This window comes from Euprymna scolopes, unplaced genomic scaffold (genome assembly GCF_053919585.1).
Source record: "Euprymna scolopes isolate OS-2025 unplaced genomic scaffold, ASM5391958v1 sca515, whole genome shotgun sequence".
NCBI lineage: Eukaryota > Metazoa > Mollusca > Cephalopoda > Sepiida > Sepiolidae > Euprymna > Euprymna scolopes.
This window is the reverse complement of record NW_027633564.1, coordinates 17501-27500: the sequence shown is the minus strand read 5'-3', so window position 1 is coordinate 27500 and position 10000 is coordinate 17501. Positions and strand designations below refer to the sequence as shown.

The window sequence follows — 10000 nt, the reverse complement described above, 5'->3', positions numbered from 1 at the left end:
CGGGTTGCATGTGTGCCCGGGACAGCACCCCCATCCAACTAAGGGGTGTCCCCCGGGGGCCAGGGGGACCTCGTCCAGGTCGGCCGGGCGCTTCCAGACGCCTACCGACACCGGTCAGGTCGGCGAGGCTCCCGGCGGCCCCGAGCGGGACCACAGGTTGCGGAAGGCGTCCAAGTGAGCGGCGGCGACGCCAGGAGGCCCCCGGGGTCGACTCCGCGGCCCCCGGGTCGGTGTGCGGGCCTCCAGAGCTCGATAAAGTAGTGGTGTCGCTAGCGGTCGAGAAGGCACTTTTCGACGCCTACTGCCACCCCCACATGGCGGTAGGCGCAAAAACTGGAAAATCGCCGACCAGAAATGTCGCTTCGTATAATCGACGTTTTTTTTTTGACCACCATTTTCAGGTGTCGGAGGTGGGTCTGGACGAATACCAACACCATTTCTGGGGTTTCACAACCGCCCGGCTTCTCCGACATATGTTGGAAAGGAGTAGCGATCGAGCGAAGGGGGCTGTCGGTAGGCGGCCGCGGGTTGCATGTGTGCCCGGGACAGCACCCCCATCCAACTAAGGGGTGTCCCCCGGGGGCCAGGGGGACCTCGTCCAGGTCGGCCGGGCGCTTCCAGACGCCTACCGACACCGGTCAGGTCGGCGAGGCTCCCGGCGGCCCCGAGCGGGACCACAGGTTGCGGAAGGCGTCCAAGTGAGCGGCGGCGACGCCAGGAGGCCCCCGGGGTCGACTCCGCGGCCCCCGGGTCGGTGTGCGGGCCTCCAGAGCTCGATAAAGTAGTGGTGTCGCTAGCGGTCGAGAAGGCACTTTTCGACGCCTACTGCCACCCCCACATGGCGGTAGGCGCAAAACTGGAAAATCGCCGACCAGAAATGTCGCTTCGTATAATCGACGTTTTTTTTGACCACCATTTTCAGGTGTCGGAGGTGGGTCTGGACGAATACCAACACCATTTCTGGGGTTTCACAACCGCCCGGCTTCTCCGACATATGTTGGAAAGGAGTAGCGATCGAGCGAAGGGGGCTGTCGGTAGGCGGCCGCGGGTTGCATGTGTGCCCGGGACAGCACCCCCATCCAACTAAGGGGTGTCCCCCGGGGGCCAGGGGGACCTCGTCCAGGTCGGCCGGGCGCTTCCAGACGCCTACCGACACCGGTCAGGTCGGCGAGGCTCCCGGCGGCCCCCGAGCGGGACCACAGGTTGCGGAAGGCGTCCAAGTGAGCGGCGGCGACGCCAGGAGGCCCCCGGGGTCGACTCCGCGGCCCCCGGGTCGGTGTGCGGGCCTCCAGAGCTCGATAAAGTAGTGGTGTCGCTAGCGGTCGAGAAGGCACTTTTCGACGCCTACTGCCACCCCACATGGCGGTAGGCGCAAAACTGGAAAATCGCCGACCAGAAATGTCGCTTCGTATAATCGACGTTTTTTTTGACCACCATTTTCAGGTGTCGGAGGTGGGTCTGGACGAATACCAACACCATTTCTGGGGTTTCACAACCGCCCGGCTTCTCCGACATATGTTGGAAAGGAGTAGCGATCGAGCGAAGGGGGCTGTCGGTAGGCGGCCGCGGGTTGCATGTGTGCCCGGGACAGCACCCCCATCCAACTAAGGGGTGTCCCCCGGGGGCCAGGGGGACCTCGTCCAGGTCGGCCGGGCGCTTCCAGACGCCTACCGACACCGGTCAGGTCGGCGAGGCTCCCGGCGGCCCCGAGCGGGACCACAGGTTGCGGAAGGCGTCCAAGTGAGCGGCGGCGACGCCAGGAGGCCCCCGGGGTCGACTCCGCGGCCCCCGGGTCGGTGTGCGGGCCTCCAGAGCTCGATAAAGTAGTGGTGTCGCTAGCGGTCGAGAAGGCACTTTTCGACGCCTACTGCCACCCCCACATGGCGGTAGGCGCAAAACTGGAAAATCGCCGACCAGAAATGTCGCTTCGTATAATCGACGTTTTTTTTGACCACCATTTTCAGGTGTCGGAGGTGGGTCTGACGAATACCAACACCATTTCTGGGGTTTCACAACCGCCCGGCTTCTCCGACATATGTTGGAAAGGAGTAGCGATCGAGCGAAGGGGGCTGTCGGTAGGCGGCCGCGGGTTGCATGTGTGCCCGGGACAGCACCCCCATCCAACTAAGGGGTGTCCCCCGGGGGCCAGGGGGACCTCGTCCAGGTCGGCCGGGCGCTTCCAGACGCCTACCGACACCGGTCAGGTCGGCGAGGCTCCCGGCGGCCCCGAGCGGGACCACAGGTTGCGGAAGGCGTCCAAGTGAGCGGCGGCGACGCCAGGAGGCCCCGGGGTCGACTCCGCGGCCCCCGGGTCGGTGTGCGGGCCTCCAGAGCTCGATAAAGTAGTGGTGTCGCTAGCGGTCGAGAAGGCACTTTTCGACGCCTACTGCCACCCCCACATGGCGGTAGGTGTAAAATCGGAATAGACCGGACCAGGAATGTCGAGGGGGAAAAAAATGACAAAGTCCTGGTGTGCCTAGGCGTCGAGAAGGCACTTTGCGACGCCTACCGACATCCCCATGTGGCAGTAGGCGTAAAACTGGAAAATCGCCGACCAGAAATGTCGCTTCGTATAATCGACGTTTTTTTTTGACCACCATTTTCAGGTGTCGGAGGTGGGTCTGGACGAATACCAACACCATTTCTGGGGTTTTCCAGTTTGAAAGTTTTATAAAACATGTTCGGTAGGAAGCACACTTTGGTGTGTCGGTTCGTCGGAGCAGCGACTCTTTGCCTCGTGGTGGTCCGGAACGTCTCTACGGGCTTGTCGCAAAGGCGTCAGAAAGTGGCATCTCCGCCGCCTAGGGCTGTCACCGTTATCGCTGTCGCCGCGCTCCAACTTGTTTTGATCCGCCGCCTTCGTTCCTGCCAACCGTGCGCCCGCTCATCGTCGTTAGGTTATAATACGTGGTACGTGTGTGTGCTTCTCCGTGGACCTAGGGCTGCTCGACGTGTCGAACGATATGTTGGAACAACTAACGGCTCCTTTTCCTGGTTCCATAGTCGTCGTGGTACCCGCGTCGTCAGCCATATCTATGTCCACCATGTTTAGCCGATACGTTTGCTGCAGCTTCTGCTTCCGCCTCAGCGTTCGCCGCTCTCAGCCGCCGCTGTTGTTGCTGCCGTTCTGCCATTCAACCACTACCTGCGAATCTTTCGATGATCGGCCGAACGACCCATCGCTGTGCGACCGATAAATCCTCCGGATTAGGGAGAAACGCCGCCGCTCTCTGCCGCCGTCGAACGGAAAAAACGTACATTGTAACGAACGAACGAACGAACGAACGAATTAACGAACGAGCGAACAAACAAACAAAAATAGCCGCGGGGGATGCACTATGTAGATCCTGATCCCCTTGTAACCATACGTACGTTGTTCGATGCTCTCCCGTCCTGGAAGTCGCCGCAGCAAACAGGAGGATGAGCAGCAGCAGGCGCCGCCGCCGTAACCGCCGCCTGCCTGCCGCCTCCTACTCCTGTCAGCGTCCGATCTCACAGCCGTGTGAACGTTCGCTGACACCCGATTTCTTTCCGTCTGGCAAAACCTTGGACGTCCCGCTCGCGGTACACGTGCTGCAGCGACTTCTCGTCCGACAACGCATAAGCGTCGACGTCTGCCGCCGCATCTTCTGATACGTGGACGGTGATAGCGCTAGTCCCTTCTTGCGCCACCTCCACCTTTGTTAGCGCCAAAGAAGATCGATCGAGCAGTCGTGGTCGCAGTCGATTAACCCGTTTTCACCGTCCGCAGTTCCCAAGCCGCCGATCAAGTCGTTGCTCTTCTTGTTCGTTCTTCCCATACCGTCGATTTGCACGGCTGCCGGATGAGCCATCCTCTGTCCGGCGAAGCGCTCACGTCAGTGATCGATACTTGCACCGACAGTCCTCCCGCTCGCGACTCGGTGCTCGAATCGGACTCGTTCGTTTTTATCTCGATGCGATTGTGAAAAGGGGGGACCGGTCGTCAATGTCGTGTGTGTCGACGATGTTGTTCGCCCGGTCCGCCGCGTTGTTGTCGTTTTTTTTTTTTTTTTTTCCCCTAACGTTCGCCGTCGCACGGACGAAAGGGTGAGAAAAAAAAAAAGCTCGAAAAAGCCGCCCAAAAAAATCGGACCGAGGAGCCGCTTGCGAGAACGCGCCATGTGCACGTTGTCTCTCCTCGGTTTTCCGAGCACGAACACGACGCCGGTCGGTCGGTCGGTCGACGAAGGCGACGACGAAGGTGACGGGAAAATTTACGCCGCCGCTGCCCTGGTCCAGCTCCTCCCCGATGACGGCTGTGATGTTGACGTTGACGTTGGCGACGACGACGACGACGACGGAGACGACGACGACGACGAGACGGCATCGATGGCGACCACGATGACGACGACCTCGACGAGTTCAGTCTGCACCTTGACCTCCGATGTCCGTGTGCACTGCCGTCGTGCTGTTTGTCGTTTGTCGTATGTATCGCTGTCAAGGGTGCCGTTGTCGTTGTTGTTGTCGACGTTGTTGCTTGCTCTCTCGTCTCGGTCGGTTGGTACGTTGATGACGACGACGACGACGACGAAGACGACGACGACGACGACGAGACGGCATCGATGGCGACCACGATGACGACGACCTCGACGATTCCAGTCTGCACCTTGACCTCCGATGTCCGTGTGCACTGCCGTCGTGCTGTTTGTCGTTTGTCGTATGTATCGCTGTCAAGGGTGCCGTTGTCGATGTTGTTGTTGTCGACGCTGTCGTCTGTTCTCTCTTCTCGGCCGGCTGTGACGTGGACGTTGACGACGACGACGACGAGACGGAATCGATGGCGACCACGATGACGACGACCTCGGCGAGTTCAGTCTGCACCTTGACCCTCGATGTCCGTGTGCACTGCCGTCGTGCTGCTTGTCGTTTGTCGTATGTATCGCTGTCAAGGGTGCCGTTGTCGTTGTTGTTGTCGACGTTGGTCGCTTTCGTTCTTTGAGTCTCGGTCTCGGTCCAAGTCAGGGGAGAAACAAAAAGAGGCCATCAGCGCGGGCAGCGCGCTTCTACTGACGGCGAACCCCCTCGAAAAATAAATAAACACGTGCCCGTCGTTGTAGTTGTCTGTCTTATGTCGGTCGGTCGGTCGGTCGGTCTGTCGTTCTGTCGAAACAAAGTCCCAATTCCAACGATACCTGGTTGATCCTGCCAGTAGTCATATGCTTGTCTCAAAGCTTAAGCCATGCAAGTGTAAGTTCACGCCACGCATTAGAACGGGCGAAACCGCGAATGGCTCAGGAACCGGACCTAATCCTCGGGACCGTATTCCTCCTCGGAGGCGATGGATAACTGTGGCAATTCTAGAGCTAATACATGTGACACAGGCCGCGATCGGTCGGCGCGCCGTCGTCGCCACGCCTCGCGCGCTGGCACCCGCGTCGGCCGTTCCGGGTCGCGGCGCTACATATTAGACTGAGACCGATGCGCGTCATTCCGTCCCTCCCGTCGTCGGCGTTCCCGCTCGCGGGTCCGTTCGGTGGCGGGGCTCATAGGGCGGCGCGCTCCGCTTTGGTGACTCTGGATAACTCACTGGTCGATCGCACGAGCTTTCACGCCCGGCGACGGGTCTCTCGAGGGTCCGCCCTATCAACTGTCGACGGTCGGTTAAGTGCCTACCGTGGTTACTACGGGTAACGGGGAATCGGGGTTCGATTCCGGAGAGGGAGCATGCGAAACGGCTACCACATCCAAGGAAGGCAGCAGGCGCGCAAATTACCCACTCCCGGCACGGGGAGGTAGTGACGAAAAATAACGACGCGGGACTCTGTCGAGGCCCCGCGATCGGAATGAGTACACTTCAAATCCGTTAACGAGGACCAACCGGAGGGCAAGTCTGGTGCCAGCAGCCGCGGTAATTCCAGCTCCGGTAGCGTATATTAAAGTTGTTGCGGTTAAAAAGCTCGTAGTCCGAACTCGGGTTCGTGGTCGCGCAAGCGGCCCCGGGGCGGCGGCGCCATCGTCCGTCGTTGACTTTGGTCGTCCGTTCGCATTCCCGGCCCTTTCCGCCGGTGTCAACCGCTAGCATACCCGCCACGCGGTCCTGCCGGCGAGGTGGACGAGGAGGTCGTGATCGGGATCCGGGAAAAAAAAAACAAGTGGTCGTCGGTTCGGTTCCGGGAGTAGTCTAACGGGGGGGTGCTACGTGTGTGTGTTTGGGTGCGTTCATTCGCATCCCCGCACTCTGACCCCCGCGCTTCTCTCCCTCTCCCTTTCCGCGCGTTCCTCTTTTTTTTGAACCCCCCGGTCCGCTCCGAGTCCCTGCTTCGTGTCTTGTCTGCGCGCGTGTTGCGGTCGGCGGTTTCTCCTCCAAGGGTGCTCTTAACCGAGTGTCCGCGGCGGCCGGTACGTTCACTTTGAAAAAATTAGAGTGCTCAGAGCGGGCTGTTCAAGCTTGCATACGATAAGCATGGAATGATGGAAGAGGGCCTCGTCTACGTCTGTCGGTCTCCGTCTACGGCGAGGCAATGATCGAAGGGAGCGGTCGGGGCCACTCGTATTGCGACGTTAGAGGTGAAATTCTTGGATCGTCGCAAGACGAACTGCAGCGATGGCGTGTGGCAAGCACGTTTTCCTCGATCAAGAGCGAAAGTCGGAGGTTCGAAGACGATCAGATACCGTCCGTAGTTCCGACCGTAAACGATGCCGACCGGCGATTCCGCCGGCGTTCGCTTCCATGACCCGGCGGGTAGCCTGCGGGAAACCAGAGTTCGGTTCCGGGGGGAGTATGGTTGCAAAGCTGAAACTTAAAGGAATTGACGGAAGGGCACCACCAGGAGTGGAGCCTGCGGCTTAATTTGACTCAACACGGGAAAACTCACCCGGTCCGGACACCGGTAGGATTGACAGATCGATAGCTCTTTCTCGATTCGGTGGGTGGTGGTGCATGGCCGTTCTTAGTTGGTGGAGCGATCCGTCTGGTTGATTCCGATAACGAACGAGACTCCGGCCTGCTAACTAGTGCGCCGATGTCAGTGATTTTTACGGCGGGCTCGGCGTCCTCCGTGGCGCTCGGTCCGGGTCGGTTTTCTCACGCACTTCTTAGAGGGACGGGTGGCAGAAAGCCACACGAGGCGGAGCGATAACAGGTCTGTGATGCCCTTAGATGTCCGGGGCCGCACGCGCGCTACACTGGAGGTATCAGCGGGACTTCGCCCCGGCCCGAGAGGGTTGGGAAACCTCTGAACCACCTCCGTGATAGGGATCGGGGCCTGTAACCAACCCCGTGAACGAGGAATTCCCGGTAGGCGCGGGTCAACAGCCCGCGTCGATCACGTCCCTGCCCTTTGTACACACCGCCCGTCGCTACTACCGATCGAACGGTCCGGTGAGGTCCTCGGATCTGGCCGACGACGCGCCGGGCAGTGCGCGACGTGTCCGTCACGACACTCGTGCATCTACGCCTCGGCGTTCGATGCCTGGAGAAGACGACCGAACCCGATCGTTTAGAGGAAGTAAAAGTCGTAACAAGGTTTCCGTAGGTGAACCTGCGGAAGGATCATTACCGTTTTCCCGTTCGAGACTGGTTTGTTGTTTTCCGGCCTACCTCCTCTGTCTGTCGGCGTCAACGCCTCGAATGCGCGCAAACAAACCTATAAAAGGCGGAGCGAGAGATAGATTTGTGGTGACGCGGAGGTTTTTAAAGCCCCAGCTCTTCTTGCTTGCTTCCGCGTCTTACCACCTGTTTGTTTTTCGCCCACCGCAAGTGATGGCCGCTTCTTCTTTGCCTTGTCGCCGCTTTATCGTTTTTTGTTTTTTGCAGCCGCTGTGCCACCGCCGCTAGCTAAAAACAAACTACTCGCGACATTGCAATGCCGTCACGCCTCCTCGCACAGACCTCCTCGCACACTACTAATCTATATAAACAAAAACTAATATAAAAAAACCCAAGTGCTGAACCCTGGACGGGGGATCACTCGGCTCGTCCGTCGATGAAGAGCGCGGCCAGCCGCGAGAACTGATGCGAATTGCAGGACTCAGTGAACATCGACACCTCGAACGCACATTGCGGCCCCGAGATCCTTGTCTCGGGGCCACGTCCGGTCGAGAGCGGAACGTTACATGTCTTTCTCCGTTAACGAAACGACATCTTGCCGTCCCCGTGCCCGCCCGGTCCTCGGCACGGTGGTAACCGGGACGTCGCAGGAGCGAGTGACGAGGGGGAAGAAAAATAAAAAAAGAATTGACTCCTTTCAATGTCTTTTTTTTTTTAAAAACCCTCTCCGGCCTCCTCCTTCGTCTCCGCTGGCAGACCGCGGAGTCTTTTCCCTTTCGACCGCGTGAAGAAACACTGTGGAGGAGGAGCAGGAGGAGTCTGTCCGAAAGCAGCCGAAGGGAAGAACAAAACAAAAAAAAAGCACCGACCTAACCGACTGCCGACGTAAGCGCCGCCTGCTCGTCTCGCTCTCTGCCTCATGAAGGTGTCTCTCAGCGACGCCTCGAGCAGCGCGACGAGCACGGCCGTCGCACCGTAAAAAGGTGGCCGCGTCGTAGGCAACGTCGGATGGGGAGGACCCAGGCTTTTTTTTAATTGTTTGGCTTCTTCATTTTCGGTCGGACGGGCGCTATATCGGCCAGCCGTCGTCACACGGAGGGTACCGATCGAGATTCCTCTCCTCCAAACACCACACTCTACTAAAAACCGCCGCCCTCGGCTCGGACGAGACGACCCGCTGAACTTAAGCATATCGCTAAGCGGAGGAAAAGAAACCAACCGGGATTCCTTAGTAACGGCGAGTGAACCGGGAGAAGCCCAACGCCGAATCCCGTCGCAAGTAAAAGGCTTCGGGACGTGTGGCGCATGGGTCGAAGGCAGCCGTTCGTTTTCGTCTCGCATAGTTTCGGAGTTCCCTCGATCGGGGCCGCCCGCGGCGGGTGCCAGGCCCATTCGGTGCGGACGGCGAGCGACGGCCTTCGATCCGAGAGTCGGGTTGCTTGGGAACGCAGCCCAAAATCGGGTGGTAAGCTCCATCCAAGGCTAAATACCGGGACGAGTCCGATAGTCGACAAGTACCGTGAGGAAAGTTGAAAAGAACTTTGGAGAGAGAGTTCAAGAGAACGTGAAACCGCCCAGGGGTAAACGGGTGGGACCGCTCACCGCGATCGCGGGGGACTCAGTCCGGTGCTGCCTAGGCTCGAGCCCAAACTCGATGTGTGTTCTTGAAAGAGAGGCCGTCGCGGCACAGGTCGTCGTTCGTCGTGTCCGCGGGGGACTCGTTCCCGCGGTTCCAGCTTTTGTGCCCGCGTCGCCGACGAAGGAGACGGGCCGCGTGGATAGCGGGAAGGGAAACGTGGTGACGACCGTGGCGTCGGTAGGTGGCTGCGTCGGTTGGCTGCGACGGAGGGGACTCGTCCTCTCGATCGCTGCTGCCGCCGGGCCCTAACCCGCCCGCATCCGTCGCCGCCGCTTCTTCTTTCCTCCTGCTCCCTCCGCGCGCGACTCCGCTGCACCCGTCCCCTTCATCATCGCTCGGCGTAATCATGGCGCGGGCGCTTCGGCGCGACCTCCGCGCGGCCGGCACCGGACGCACTTCCCCTCCGGTCCGTCGTCGCGACCCGTTCCCGGCGTGCAGGTCGAACACGCGGGTTTTTTTCCGTAGGCGGCAGGCGTTTCATCACCCTGAAAACCCCCGTCTTCCCACCTTGTGAAGTCGGGGGCCACCGGCCGTCCGGGCCCGCGAACGTAACTGCCCCTTTCTGCCGGGAACGGAGGAAATCTGACACGATCCGTTACACGTGGCGAGCCGGTCCGTTTTGATCCGCCGGAAGTCGCGTGCGGGCGACGCACTCTGTGTGTCGCTCCTTAGGGCCCCCACCGTCTCGGGCGCGTGCGCGATGAGAGGCGGGATAGGACTGGCGCGGCCCTCGCCGTCACGCACCTCGCCGACGTTTCGGGTTCTTGTCGGGGGCAACCCGCCCGCGCCCGTTTCCGTTTCCGGAGAGGTCGCTCGGCGACGCTTTTTTACTCGAGCCGCCCGCCACCCCG

General features: G+C 60.1%; 2 non-coding genes and 1 pseudogene across 2 annotated transcripts in view; all 3 read left to right on the top strand.

Moving 5' to 3' along the window:
• The first annotated feature begins 5150 nt into the window (after window positions 1–5150).
• Window positions 5151–7519, top strand: LOC145274963 (small subunit ribosomal RNA; annotated as a pseudogene).
• Window positions 7520–7911: 392 nt separating this feature from the next.
• On the top strand, window positions 7912–8068 carry LOC145274961 (5.8S ribosomal RNA). Its single transcript, XR_013866998.1, has one exon. It is a non-coding gene; the product is annotated as a 5.8S ribosomal RNA (ribosomal RNA).
• A 592-nt stretch (window positions 8069–8660) lies between these two features.
• The window catches only part of LOC145274957 (large subunit ribosomal RNA), a 5725-nt gene continuing 4385 nt past the window's right edge, over window positions 8661–10000 (top strand). The window contains exon 1 of the ribosomal RNA XR_013866996.1: window positions 8661–10000. This exon is cut by the window's right edge and continues 4385 nt beyond it. This is a non-coding gene — a ribosomal RNA (large subunit ribosomal RNA).